Source organism: the organism of the source record quoted next, unplaced genomic scaffold (assembly GCF_019419815.1).
Source record: "Pyrus x bretschneideri cultivar Hongxiangsu unplaced genomic scaffold, Pyrus_bretschneideri_v1 Contig21, whole genome shotgun sequence".
In the NCBI taxonomy this organism is placed as follows: Eukaryota; Viridiplantae; Streptophyta; class Magnoliopsida; order Rosales; family Rosaceae; genus Pyrus; species Pyrus x bretschneideri.
This window is the reverse complement of record NW_025999513.1, coordinates 5160350-5173925: the sequence shown is the minus strand read 5'-3', so window position 1 is coordinate 5173925 and position 13576 is coordinate 5160350. Positions and strand designations below refer to the sequence as shown.

Below are 13576 nucleotides of genomic sequence, written 5' to 3'. Positions count from 1 at the left end.
TGGTATATATATACTAGTGACTCACTTGTGCTAACAACTCATTACATCTTTAACTAACTAATCATTTAGCTAATTACAAAAAATGTTATAACCACTTTGTAACGAACTCAACTTCCTTATAACAAACTCAACTATTTACAATTTACCCTTATTATATTGTCCCTTTAGGCTCCCTTATGACCCTTCCCTTTTCGAATATAGGGATTAATTCCCCTCACACAACTCAGGTGGCGCACCAACCTTCCCATCCTATGATCACATGTGCCAAAGATGGGATTCATCAACATGCAATATGCTTGTGTTGCTAATCTTCATGATAATTTTGTTGAACCTACATGTTTTAGTTAGGTAAATAAACATTCATCGTGGCATCAGGCAGTGGCAGAAAAATTTAATGTCATACAACGCACAGGTACATGGACCCTTGGCTCATCTCAACCTCATTTGAATAATCTTCCAATCAAATGGGTCTACAGGATTAAACGTATGTCTAATGGTTCCATCAAATGCTTCAAAGCTTGACTAGTTGCAAATGGTTTCCATTAACAAGATGGTATAGATTATGGGGAAACCTTTATTCCAGTCGTCACTCATTCTATTATTCGACTTTTTATTCTCTCATTTGCAATCCATTTTAATTGGCCTATTCGCTAATTGAACGTCCAAAATGCATTTCTTCAAGGTCCTTTGGCTAAAGAGGTCTATATATGTCAAGCATCAGGTTTTGTCGACCTGCAATATCCCACACACATATGTAAACTTTGTCGTTCTCTCTACAGACTCAAACAGCCCTTCGTGCCTGGTTTCAATGTTTTTCTCATCACCTGGAAGACTTGGGTTTCGTCACATCGATCCACCATAGATTCTTCCTTTGTTTACCTTCTTTGATAGTTCCACTGTACTTTATCTCTTTACATATGTGGTGGATGACATCTTGGTGACAGGAAGTAATAGCACTCAAATATCATGATTTATAGATAGGCTTAGAAAACTATTTTCTAAGAAAGATCTTGGGCCATTACATTTCTTCTTGGGGATGGAGGTAATTCACACGCCAACCGGTTTCCACCTTTCTCAGTCCAAGTATATTTCAGATCTTTTCAAATGCACCAATATAGCTAATTGTAAATGTAAACATGAAAAATTCCTGAAACAAGAACACGTGTACAAAATATATTTTGTATTAATTAATGATTTTGGGGTTACAATCTCTTTGTAATTTGATCCTCTGATTCGATCTTTGTAAGGTGTTGATTTTTGGATGTGCGATTGATCCAAAGGCCGTCGAGGCTTGATCTTGGATGAACGGTTTGAAGTTTCTTCAAAGGCCATTGGGCCTTGATCTTGAAGGTTGAGGGAAGTTTCTTCAATGGGCCTTCAGGGCTTGATCTTGAATAATGGTTGTGCGATTTCTTTAAAGGGTTTTTAGGCTTGATCTTGAAGGTTGATGGATGAGCGCATCCTCAAGGACTTTTGGGCTTAATCTAGAAGAACGATTGGATGTGTGGATTTGTTGAGGTTGTTGATCCAAAGGGTCGTTGGGGCTTGATCTTAGAATGAACGGATGATGAATGATGAACACTTTCTTCAAGGACCGTAGAGGCTTGATCTTGAGTTGGTGGAAGTTCTTCAAGGGGCCTTCAGGGCTTGATCTTTGAAGGTTGATGAACAGGTCTTCAAGGGGACTTTTAGGCTTGATCTTGAATAATGGTTGTGTGGATTTCTTCAAGGGCTTTTGGGCTTGATCTTGAAGGTTGATGGATGAACGGATCTTCAAGGGGTTTTGGGCTTAATCTTGAAGAATGATTGGATGTGTGGATTTGTTGAGGTTGTTGATCCAAAGGGCAGTTAGGGCTTGATCTTAGGATGAACGGATGATGAATGATGAACACTTTCTTCAAGGGCCGTCGGGGCTTGATCTTGAGTTGGTGGAAGTTCTTCAAGGGCCGTTAGGGCTTGATCTTGAAAGAAGATTTGATGAAGAATGAAAAGTGCTTTCTTGATCCTTCAGGATTTGCTTGAGAGCTTTAGAGTTTCAAGGCCTTAAGGTTTTGGTGTGATGTAAATTCCCCCCCCCCCCCTTTTTTCTCTTGATGGAGAAGCCTATTTATAGGCTTTGAGAGTGAATCACCATCATCCATTTTTTTTTGGTGAAGTGAGTGGATGTTATAGGTGAAATAAATAGAGTTAGTAGGTGAAGTAAGTGTGTGATGTAGGTGAAATAAGTGTGTGAGGTTGGTGAAGTAAATGGAAGTTATAGGTGAAATGCGTGTGTGATGTAGGTGAAATGAATAAAGGTTGTAAATTTAATACATTGGTCAACATTTATTTCATTGAAATTTCAATGTCTACAGTAAACCTTTGTCTATACCTGCCAATGCATAATTTTGTTTGGACACTTCAATACCTTTTATTTATGATACCTGACATTGCAAATTCACTATCAATCAGGGTAACTGTCAAACATATTTCCTGAAGTTCCAAGAAACAACGCGTAGTTTATTGGTCTAGCACTCAAGCGGATTACCGTCAACTCGCTTACACATCTGCAGCACTGTCTTGGTTTCGTAACATATTTTGTGACCTGCATATATATTTCTCTTGCACCTCCACGACTGTGGTGGGATAATACAAGTGTCATTGCTATAGCCTCTGATGAGTCGATATTTTACTATATATTTTACCATATTCTTAGTATTAATTTATTGGTTATTTTGTGAGAAGTTTGATACTTTGATTTATATTCTTAATGTAGGACATTCGACTTCCTCTAGAGCAAAAAGTCATCAAACGGATGGATTTTGGAGTGATTCCAATTGGGGGGATGTTCGTGAGTCTGTTGACTTAATCTTATAATTTTCTACCAAGCGGTTTATTTATGGTGATGAAATAAAAGAGCAGCATGCAGTGCTGTCAAACTAACATTTTTGGATTCTTTGGGCTTTTTGGTGTCCAAGATAATGTCTTTTGGGTTCAAGGTCTTCTGCAATTATGTTCGGGACATCTCAAACTTTAATTCTAGCCAATTTGACCTATTTTGGAGCCCTGAAGATCCAAAAACTTAGTTGTTTGGGCGAATTTTACTAGTCAATTTAGGATTATGTTTTCTAATTTATTTTAATTTATTTGGTTTCCTAGTATTATTCTAAGACCTTTTCTAGGTAGGGTTTTATTTTCTGGTAGTATAAATAAGGCTTTTTAGCCATTAGGGTTTAGAGGGGAAAGGAGAGAACGCACGCACACTTTATAGAGCTTTTGGATTCAAGTTTATTTTCAAGGTGTTTTCTATCCTTGTTTTTAATAATATTTCGTTGTATGATTGTTAGTAACTAATTTCCGTTTGCTAGGACGAGGCCACGAGCCTTAGCAATAATATGTAGTTTCTTTCAATTTGTTTATGATATTATGCATGCAAGTTTGAATTATTAATCACCGGTTTAAACTGTCTAACTGTCTTAATGCTTAGCTACCATTAAGATTTTTAGAAAAGTAAATTGATACAATTTTGGTCGGAAGTCGGTCCCTGAAATTGACGAAGACTTCTTGATTTTAATATGTGTAAGTTCACTTAAGATGAATACCATGTTTGGGGGTCCAAGTAGGCATATTTTAGGAAAACCTAACCTTCAAAATATGCATGTGTAATTCATAAGTAATTGGAAGAACTACATAGGATTGTTAAGACGATGGCAGAACCTTAGGCTTTTACAATTTAATTTTCAAAAACCGTTTTCTTTTAGCTTATTTTATTTTGTCATTTTATTTAATTATTTTCTATTATATTCGTTTTTATTATTGTAAATCAAAAAATCAACTTTTTCCAAAACTTTGTTTTAAGTAATTAATTAAGATTTGATTTGATATAAATTATTCATTTAATCCATATGGATAACGACCTTGTTAAAGTCATCTATACTACAATTACCTTGTACTCTTGCAAGTATTTTAAGTCTTTTTACCTCTACTTTTGCAAGTGGTAAAATCCCTCTCATGAAATTAACGCCGTTGCCAGGGATTGTTTTAAATAATTTGTGTATATCAACCCTTAGTTTATTATTATTGTATACATCTTTTTATTTAATTGTTGATTTTGTTTTTGTAGGTTACAATTTGTTTCTTTTGGAGCAGTGCAACAATGGAATTTGCAGTTCCCCTGAATTCAATCTAACACCCGGTGGACCATCTCTTTGGGTTTCATTAGTAGAAACGGGAACGCATATTAATATGAGGAACAACTCAAAAAAGCATTGGAACAATCCTTGTTCAGAATCCTACAATCCAAACTTGAAAGAGCATCTTGAGCAATTTTTTGAGCAGTTTAATGTGCCACAAGAGCTTCCGATAGAGGACAAGCTCTCTAAATTGTTGGAATCAATTGAGTTGTACATTGAAATAACCAATCAAGGATTTCTGATTCAAGCATTAAACTGTGGGAAGAGCTTTAATGATGAAGGGAAGATTGGTGCAGGAACTGAGGAGAAATTTGCCACTTGCTTACGCCCAAAGGGAAGCAGCACATGATGATCCAAAAATTCTCCCAGATCCTTTAGCTAGCCAAGTTCATGTGCCACCAAAACCTTTCCCACAAAGCTTGCAGGAAGACATGAGTGTTAATATGTTAGGGCAGGTTCACACAAATTTAACATCTAATATGTCGCATGATCAGCTCTCTAACACACTATTGGATACATGGTAGATGACTACTGATACAATTGATGTTGCTGAATTGGACAATCTAGCAGTACAAGCATTCAAATTTAAAGAAAATCTAAGTGAGTCCTACAGGCAAGCTAAGATCTACAAGGGAATGAAGAAAAAGTTTAATGGTAGTCCTATTCTTCATAGAGAACTTTGTCCAGTGTAGAAATTGTGGCTATTAAATATTAGATTTAAGTCAATTCAAGGGAAACACAAGCATCAATGGAAGGGAACTTATTTGGTTTCAAAGATACACTCTCATAGAAAGGTGGACATTAAGAACTCAACTACTGAATTTAATTGCACATATCAAGTCAATCCGTACCTACCGTTGTTATATGATGATGTTAAAGAGTGGTTGATTCTAATAGAACAAGTGACGCGATCATCAATTCCTTCCTCTAAGTCTAGCTATAGACATTAACTAAAGCGTTAATTGGGAGGCAACCCAATTTTTTCCAACTCTTATCTTTTTAATTTCGTTCAATTTAGTTTTCTTGCTTTTATTTCAATTACAAAAATCACAAAAAAAAAAAAATTGAAAAACACAAAAATAGCCATATTTTTAGTTGATCAATATTTTATTTTGGGTTTATTCTAATTAGATTTTTCTTGTGTGATCTTTGTAGGTTGCATTTGGAAGCAATTAAGCCCTAAATATCGACTAAGCGCACACATTCATCTGAATCCTGCATTCAGCAGCATTTACAAATTCAACTCAGCACATCAGCATTCATCATCATTCATCATCAATGAAAAGTCCAGACAATTAATCGAATGCAGAAATATGCAAAGGCAGTGTTCCAGACATACTCACAGTGGGGTTGGTGATAAAGCCCCTTGCATTGCTTGGCCCCCCTCTCACTCAATCACTCCCTCGCATTTTATTTAAAATATTACTAAATACAAGTCTGGGGGTGTGATCCAAGCAACATAAAGGAGAGCACAATTGTTCATGCAAACCAAGGATCCAGTTGGTGCATTGTTTAGCTCAACATTCATCATATTATTCAGGGCAGCATGCATAGAAGAAAAATTAAAGACTTTCAAACCTATGGATGCGAGACAGCAGCCACACACTGACCAAATCACATGAACGACAATGACTACAAAGACACAGATTCACATAATCTATTCATCCAAATCGTTGTTGAAAATTTATACCTTTCGTTCAACCTTAAGATCTGCAATTTGGGTTGTTTCCTGCTGTGGATCTGAAAGTCCTGCACAAGATACACACATGCAGGAGGTACGTCACATCTCTCTTCCATTTCATCTAAGCAGAAGCACAAATATCGCAGAAGGAGAGTGAGCATTTTTACCTGCAATGGATGACAAAGATCCCAGTGCTGGCTGTGCAATGTGATGGATCTGGGGTTGCGGGTGTAGCTTCAAAGTTCCCGGTTTTCATTTCTCAAACCCGAAGTTTGGGGGTTGCAGGTTGTAGTTCGAACATTAGTTACGACTTTGGACAAAATGGCTATGGTGGCATGGTTATAGAGATGGATGAAGGTTAGAGATAAGCAATGTTGTTCTAGTTTTTATTGAGAAAAACTAATGAAAAGAGCTTGGAAATTTTGAATTTTAACGATAAGGATAAAAAGGGTAAAGTAAATAGTACCATGATTGAGTTTTTAGTGTAAAAATGTGATTTTTTGTTAGGGAAGTGTTATTGGCACTACAAAAATCTTATTCTACACTCCTCACAAACATAGTTTTCTTTCCTAATATAGAAAGTTTGGAGTGTGGAATGAGATTTTTGGAGTGCTAATAACAATTCACTTGTGTTCACTTTTGTTAAAATAAACGGTACTTGAAGTTTTTTGTTAAAATTTTCTTTTTATTATGATTCACGTGTGTACTTGCAGCCAAAACCCGTTGGCTTGATCCATCTTTCGCTGGATTGGGTTCACTCATGGCCCACTGCATTACCTCAGATTGTTAAGCACATGGGCGCCATGAGTTCCATGCATCAGGACACCATGTCGAACCCAGGTACCTTCTTTCCTTTGAGTTTTGTTTTATTAAGATTTGTATCTTTTGACTTTATATTATCTTTTTAATTTCAGTTTTTATTTAATAGCTAGTTGTTAGTCTTTTTATGAATTTATTTTCATGTTTTTTGTTTATATTTTCACACCTTGAGGACAAAGTGTGATTTAAATTTAGGGGTGGGAAATAAAAATTTTAGGATTTTAATTTTTGTGTCAATTTAAAAAAATTTCATTCTTTTTATGTTAATATCCATAGGTTATTTTAAACATTAGAAAAAATGAACATAGTGAAGGTTAATCTCACAATAGAGTCTTTTTTATTTATCGTTGCTTAGACACTAATTCATGAGTTATACATTGAAAATTTGCACATCTACATCAACATGGTTTGTGGGGAGTGAGATTGAAACCCTTACTTTTAGTCTAAGTGTATTTCAATTTTTGTTCGTAATAAAGTAAAGTTAGTTATTGTTAAAATAAAGTAATAATTGTTCCACCCGAGACTTTACTCAGTAACCGGGCCAGTCCTGCCTGATCAGCAATGATTCTCGCGTCAAACGATAGAGTCTTGGCATGGGGCAGAGTGGTTAGTTGGTTTCGTATCCTTTTCAGTTCGAGTTAGTAAGTCCTTAGGGGTGTTCTACACCTAGTGTCCTAAAGCCTTTGTGGTTTGGGAGTCATTGACCTAAAGCTCGCTACATGGGTTGGATAGAAAGCTTAAGGGAACTGGCATTGCATGACCATTACTATTACTAAAAAAAAATGAAAAAGAAGGAAAAAAAAAAAGAGAAGGAGAAAATAAGGAAAAAAAATAGTTATGTTTCAATTTAGTATGTGTGAAATAAAAAAGGACGAGAGGTAAGGGTTTTAGTTAAGTCTCCTTAACTATGTTGGTTCACTTTACACCGAAGGAAGTTTGTGAATTCTTTTCTAATTGATTCTAAACGGCTTAGACTCTGTGGTGGGATTAGTTGGAATTGTTGGAAAGATGTTCTGATTTTCAACGTGTTCCATGGACTGCAACTTGAAGATGAAAATTTTGTCTTAGTTGAGTTTTAATAAAGTTTCTAGTTTGTTAGTTTTTATTTTTGTTTTCTAGTTTTGTTTTGCTTGAGGACAAGCAAAAAGCTAAGTTTGGGCGTATTTGATGAGTCAATATTTTACTATATATTTTACCCAATTCTTAGTATTAATTTATTGGTTATTTTGTGAGAAGTGTGATACTTTGATTTATATTCTTAATGTAAGACATTCGACTTCGTCTGGAGCAAAAAGTAGTCAAATGGATGAATTTTGGAGTGATTCCAATTGAAGGATGTTCATGTGTCTGTTTTCTTGATCGTATCAAAGTTTCATAATTTTCTACCAAGCGGTTTATTTATGGCTATGAAATAAAGGAGCAGCATGCAGTGCCGTCAAACTGACGTTTTGGGATTCTTTGGGCTTTTTGGCGGCCATGATGATATCTTTTGGGTTCGAGGCTTTCTGTAATTATGTTCGGAACATCTCAAGCTTTAATTCTAGCCATTTTGGGCCTATTTTGGAGCTCTAAAGATCCAAAAACGTGGCTGTTTGGAGACTATGCATATTTTGGGCGAATTTTACTAGTCAATTTAGAATTATGTTTTCTAATTTATTTTAATTTATTTGGTTTCCTAGTATTATTCTAAGACATTTTCTAGGTAGAGTTTTTTTTTTAGTAGTATAAATAAGGCTTTTTAGCCATTAGGGTTTAGAGGGGAAAGAAAAGAATGCACACACACTTTAGAGAGCTTTTGGATTTAAGTTTATTTTCAAGGTGTTTTCTATCCTTATTTTTAATAATATTTCATTGTATGATTATTAGTAACTAATTTCCATTTGCTAGGGCGAAGTCATGAGCCTTAGCAAGAATATGTAGTTTCTTTTCAATTTGCTTATGATATTATGCATGCAGGTTTGAATTATTAATCATCGGTTTAAACTGTTTAATTATCTTAATGCTTAGCTACCATTGAGATCTTTAGAAAAGTAAATTGATACAATTTTGGTCGGAGGTCAGTCCTTGAAATTGATGAAGGCTTCTTGTGATTAATATGTGCAAGTTCACTTATTATGAATACCACGTCTTAAGGGTTGTATGGTTTTTCAAAAGATTTCACAAAATTTAATGAGTCATGCATGTTTAGATTTGATCTGAATACCACATATGGGTTGCATGTTTGATATATGCTCTATGTTAGGGGTCCAAGTAGGCATATTTTAGGAAAACCTAACCTTCAAAATATGCATGTATAATTCATAAGTAATTGGAAAAACTACATAGGATTGTTAAGGCGATGGCGGAATCCTAGGCTTTTACAATTTAATTTTCAAAAACCGTTTTCTTTTAGCTTATTTTATTTTGTCATTTTATTTAATTATTTTCTATTAAATTCGTTTTTATTATTTTAAATCAAAAAATCAACTTTTTTCAAAACTTTGTTTTAAGTAATTAATTAAGATTTGATTTAATACAAATTATTCATTCAATTCAAGTGAAGAACATCCTTGCTAGAGTCATCTATACTACAATTACCTTGTACTCTTGTAAGTATTTTAAGTGTTTTTATCCTTACTTTTGCAGTTGGTAAAATCCTTATCAGCCTCAAATCCAGCTTATCAAGCTCGAATGAGTCATGTTTAAGTGGATTACCACTACGTTCACGAAAAGGTCACTCGCAAAGAAGTCGTCGTTGGATATGCGGCTTCAACTGATCATCAGCTTACTGATCTTCTTATAAGAGGCCTATCATTTTCATGTTTTGCCTTCTTAATTTCCAACTTTCCCATTCGCCTAACGTCCGCTCAGCTTGCGGGGGCGTGATAAGCCAAGTCAGATTACCCAGTTTCAAACGCTGCTGCCTTCCCGCTCTCCTCAGCTGCAATACAGTTCGACTACAACTCAAGCTCTTCATCAGATTAGGTCTGTTAGTTAGATCAAACTTCCTATTGTTATCACAAGTATTTATCCTTGTACTTATTGGAGATAGTTCTCCCTTGTGACTGAATCACTTATGTAACAGTATATATTCAATACGTAGGCTCATTCATCGATTCATGAGTTGAGTTCATACATTCACACATATTTCTTCCGCTGTGCATTGATATCTTTTAATGGTAAGATGTTAAATAACCAGCATACTCCCATCCCCCTCTTGTTGCGTTTATTTGTTCCAAGCCGTCCATTAATCTCTGAACCCCCTCCCACCATTTAATTGATTAGAAAATCATCCCCATAGCTGTAAATCTTGTAGAAAAGTACTTTAAAAACTCTTCATCTATTCACTTGTCAATCTTTCATTGATTTTCAATTGTGAAATATTTTGCGCATTGTCAAGTCATTTGGATTTCTTATTTTTTAAAAGGGGATATTTTTTCATAAGTATCACTTGAACGTGCAAGCATGTGCATTAATATCACGTGAATTTTCAATTTTTAACTTTTACCATTTGACTCTCTTAATTGCTCTTAATTGTTGGAATTGACGACCTAAGTTATTTTCCATCTATTTTGCCATTAAAACGTGTCATATGCCCCTCACGTGGAGGGATATTATCGGCAATTCACTTCCTAGGGCGAATCAATTTGTATGAAGCCAAAAGATTTTTTTTTTTTTTTTTTTTTGTAGCGGCATTGGAGTCAAGTCATGAAGAGGAATGGAGAAGTTGATTTTGGAAAGGGTTGTTGAAGAATTGAAGTGAAAATTATGCAAAAATATAATCTTTCATTTATAGTGAGTTTTCAATTATTATTTTTTTGTAGGTCAGCAAGTGGGTGTGTGGTTCACCTTAATTTATTCAGATATTAATTTTTCAAACTCTTATGGAGGGAATTGCCGAACTGGGGCTATATAGCCCCCAATTTTAGAGCCCTACAATGACATGTTTTATGTCACATCCCGGCCCGGGGCGAATCACTTCCCAGGCCCGCTTCCACTAGCGTAGCACGATATTGTCCGCTTTGGGCTTACCATTCCCTCACGGTTTTGTTTCTGGGAACTCACACGAGAACTTCCCGATGGGTCACCCATCCTGGGAGTGCTCTCGCCCTCTACTCGCTTAACTTCGAAGTTCCTACGGAACCCAAAGCCAGTGAGCTCCCAAAAGGCCTCGTGCTAGGTAAGGATGGAATATACATATAAGGATCAGTCCCTGGGCGATGTGGGATGTCACAATCCACCCCCCTTAGGGGCCCGACGTCCTCGTCGGCACATTTCCGGCCAGGGATAGGCTCTGATACCAATGTCACATCCCGGCCCGGGGCGAATCACTTCCCGGGCCCGCTTCTACTACCGTAGCACGATATTGTCCGCTTTGGACTTACTATTCCCTCACGGTTTTGTTTCTGGGAACTCACACGAGAACTTCCCGATGGGTCACCCATCCTGGGAGTGCTCTCGCCCTCTACTCGCTTAACTTCGGAGTTCCTACGGAACCCGAAGCCAGTGAACTCCCAAAAGGCCTCGTGCTAGGTAAGGATGGAATATACATATAAGGATCAGTCCCATGGGCGATGTGGGATGTCACATTTTAATAGCAAAATAGATTGAAAGTAATCAAGGTGGTAGATTCCAACAATTCAGAGAATTTATGTGATAAGATATAAAAACTCAAAGTTCATGTGATATTATTGTACATGCTTACAAGTTCATATAGTACTTGCGCAAAATACCCTTTCTAAATTATTGGATTTACAATATTTGTCTATAAAGTGACATTATTTAAAAAAAAAAAAAAAAACACATGAAAAGCCCTCCCATTGACCCTTTGGACTCGTGATTTTTATTAGACTAATAAACTAAAGTCATACGATATTTATTTCTGAGATATCTTCTTATATATAAAGCCAACATAAAAGGTGAATAGTGCTTCTGGTGTCATCAAGTTTCAACAAAATATTTGGATAAAAATGCCCCCAAAAAAAAAAAAAAAAAAACTCAGGCGTCCCAAAATAATGCATCAAATAAGGCAAAGTCATTTTCGTCATTTTAATAGTGCTTTTTTTAACAACTTATTTTTTGGTACAATTTTTGTTTTTTTTTTAATTAGTGCCTCACAATAGGCTAGCAATAATGTTATTCAATTTCCCTATTTTTAAACATATTTAAAAGACCTTAAGAGGCATGTAATGCCGATTATAAAAAAGGTCTTTCGCATGCGAATAATAATGTGATAAATAAGTTGTCAAATGATTTTTTTTTTTTTAACAAGCGATATTATCTACACTAATGGGGAAAGGGTGAGATTAGTCTCACAATGGGTTAGCAATAATGTGATTCAATCAGTTGTTTATTAAATATTATTTTCTCTATTTTTAAACACGTTCAAAACATCTTAAGAGGCGTGTAATATCGGTTATAAAAAAAAGTCTTTCGCACGCAGATAATAATGTGATTAAATTAATTGTCACATGATTTTTTTTTAACAAACAATAATATCTACACTAAGGCGGAGGGTGGTGGGCTTAGCCTCACAATGAGCTAGCAATAATGTGATTCAATAATCAATTGTTTATTAAATATTAGTTACTCTATTCTTAACGTAAATTTTATAAAGACCGATTTCATTATGTGAATTCAGCTGCTTTAAATATTATTTTCTTTATTTTTAAACACGTTCAAAACATCTTAAGAAGCGTGTAATGTAGAGATATTTTCTTCATTTTAATAGTGTTTTTTTTAATAATTAATTTTTTTTGTACCTTTTCTTTTAAATTAGTATCTTACAATAGGCTAGCAATAATGTAATTCAATCAGCTATTCATTCAATATTATTTTCTCTATTTTTAAATACGTTCAAAACATCTTAAGAGGCATGTAATGTCAGTGTCTAGTAATAATGTGATTCAAGTAGTTGTTTATTAAATATTATTTTTTTTCTATTCTTACTGTAAATTCTATAAAGACCAATTTTATTATGTGGATTTAACTACTTTAATTGGTTTATGAGTGGTTTCTTCTAACATGATCTAAGAGTATTCATTTACTTCAAATATTACACTTTCCTTTTGTCAATTTACGCATATAAGTATATTTAAAACATGTAAGTCATGCGGAGCATGTCATGATTCAAAAAATACCATATACACGTGTGAAAGACCTTTTTATAACCGGCATTACACGTCTCTTAAGATGTTTTGAATGTGTTTAAAAATAGAGAAATTGAATCACATTATTGCTAGCCTATTGTGAGATACTAAAAATATATAAAAATAAATAAATAAAAAACTGTACTAAAAAATTAATCATGAAAAAAAAAAAACACTATTAAAATGATGAAAATGCCCCTATCTTATTTGATGCATTATTTTGGGATGCCTTTGCGCGTCCATGAAGACTGGTACTATATAAATAGATGACACGAGTGTTTTGAAATGCACCAATGACCAACCGAGTTAGTCTAAGCGTCCATGTTAGAACTTATAAAATTGATGTCATTTTTTTTTTAACAAACGACATTATTTTACACTAAAAGATAGGAGGTGAGCTTAGCCTCACAATAAACTAGCAATAATATGGTTCAAATTCACCTTTAGTGAGAATCGAACCTAAATGCCAATTTTGACACCTCGAACCTAAAAGGAATTATGTAAGCAAGCAACAATGAGAGACTAAAAAGTAGGAGACAAGTAATGTATCAAATTCACCTAAATGACTCTATTTGAAACATCTTTGAGCATACATATTGTAAGATTTGTTTTTTCTTAATTTAGGGGCTTTGTCATGGCAGTCACTCTTTCGAAGGTAAGGAAGACTATCATCATGTAATTTACCAGCGTCAATATGTCGACTAGAACAAATTAATATTAACAAAACGTGGAACATGTTCATGGAAAAGAATCATCGCCAAATCCTTTTTCCTAGG

At 34.9% G+C, this 13576-nt stretch overlaps 1 long non-coding RNA gene across 1 annotated transcript; it reads right to left on the bottom strand.

The window, feature by feature from the left end:
- Window positions 1–4158: 4158 nt before the first annotated feature.
- LOC125477448 lies at window positions 4159–6227 on the bottom strand. The gene is made up of 2 exons (XR_007258514.1): window positions 6021–6227; window positions 4159–5921 (listed from the first exon to the last, which is right to left on the bottom strand). It is a non-coding gene; the product is annotated as an uncharacterized LOC125477448 (long non-coding RNA).
- Window positions 6228–13576: the final 7349 nt, after the last annotated feature.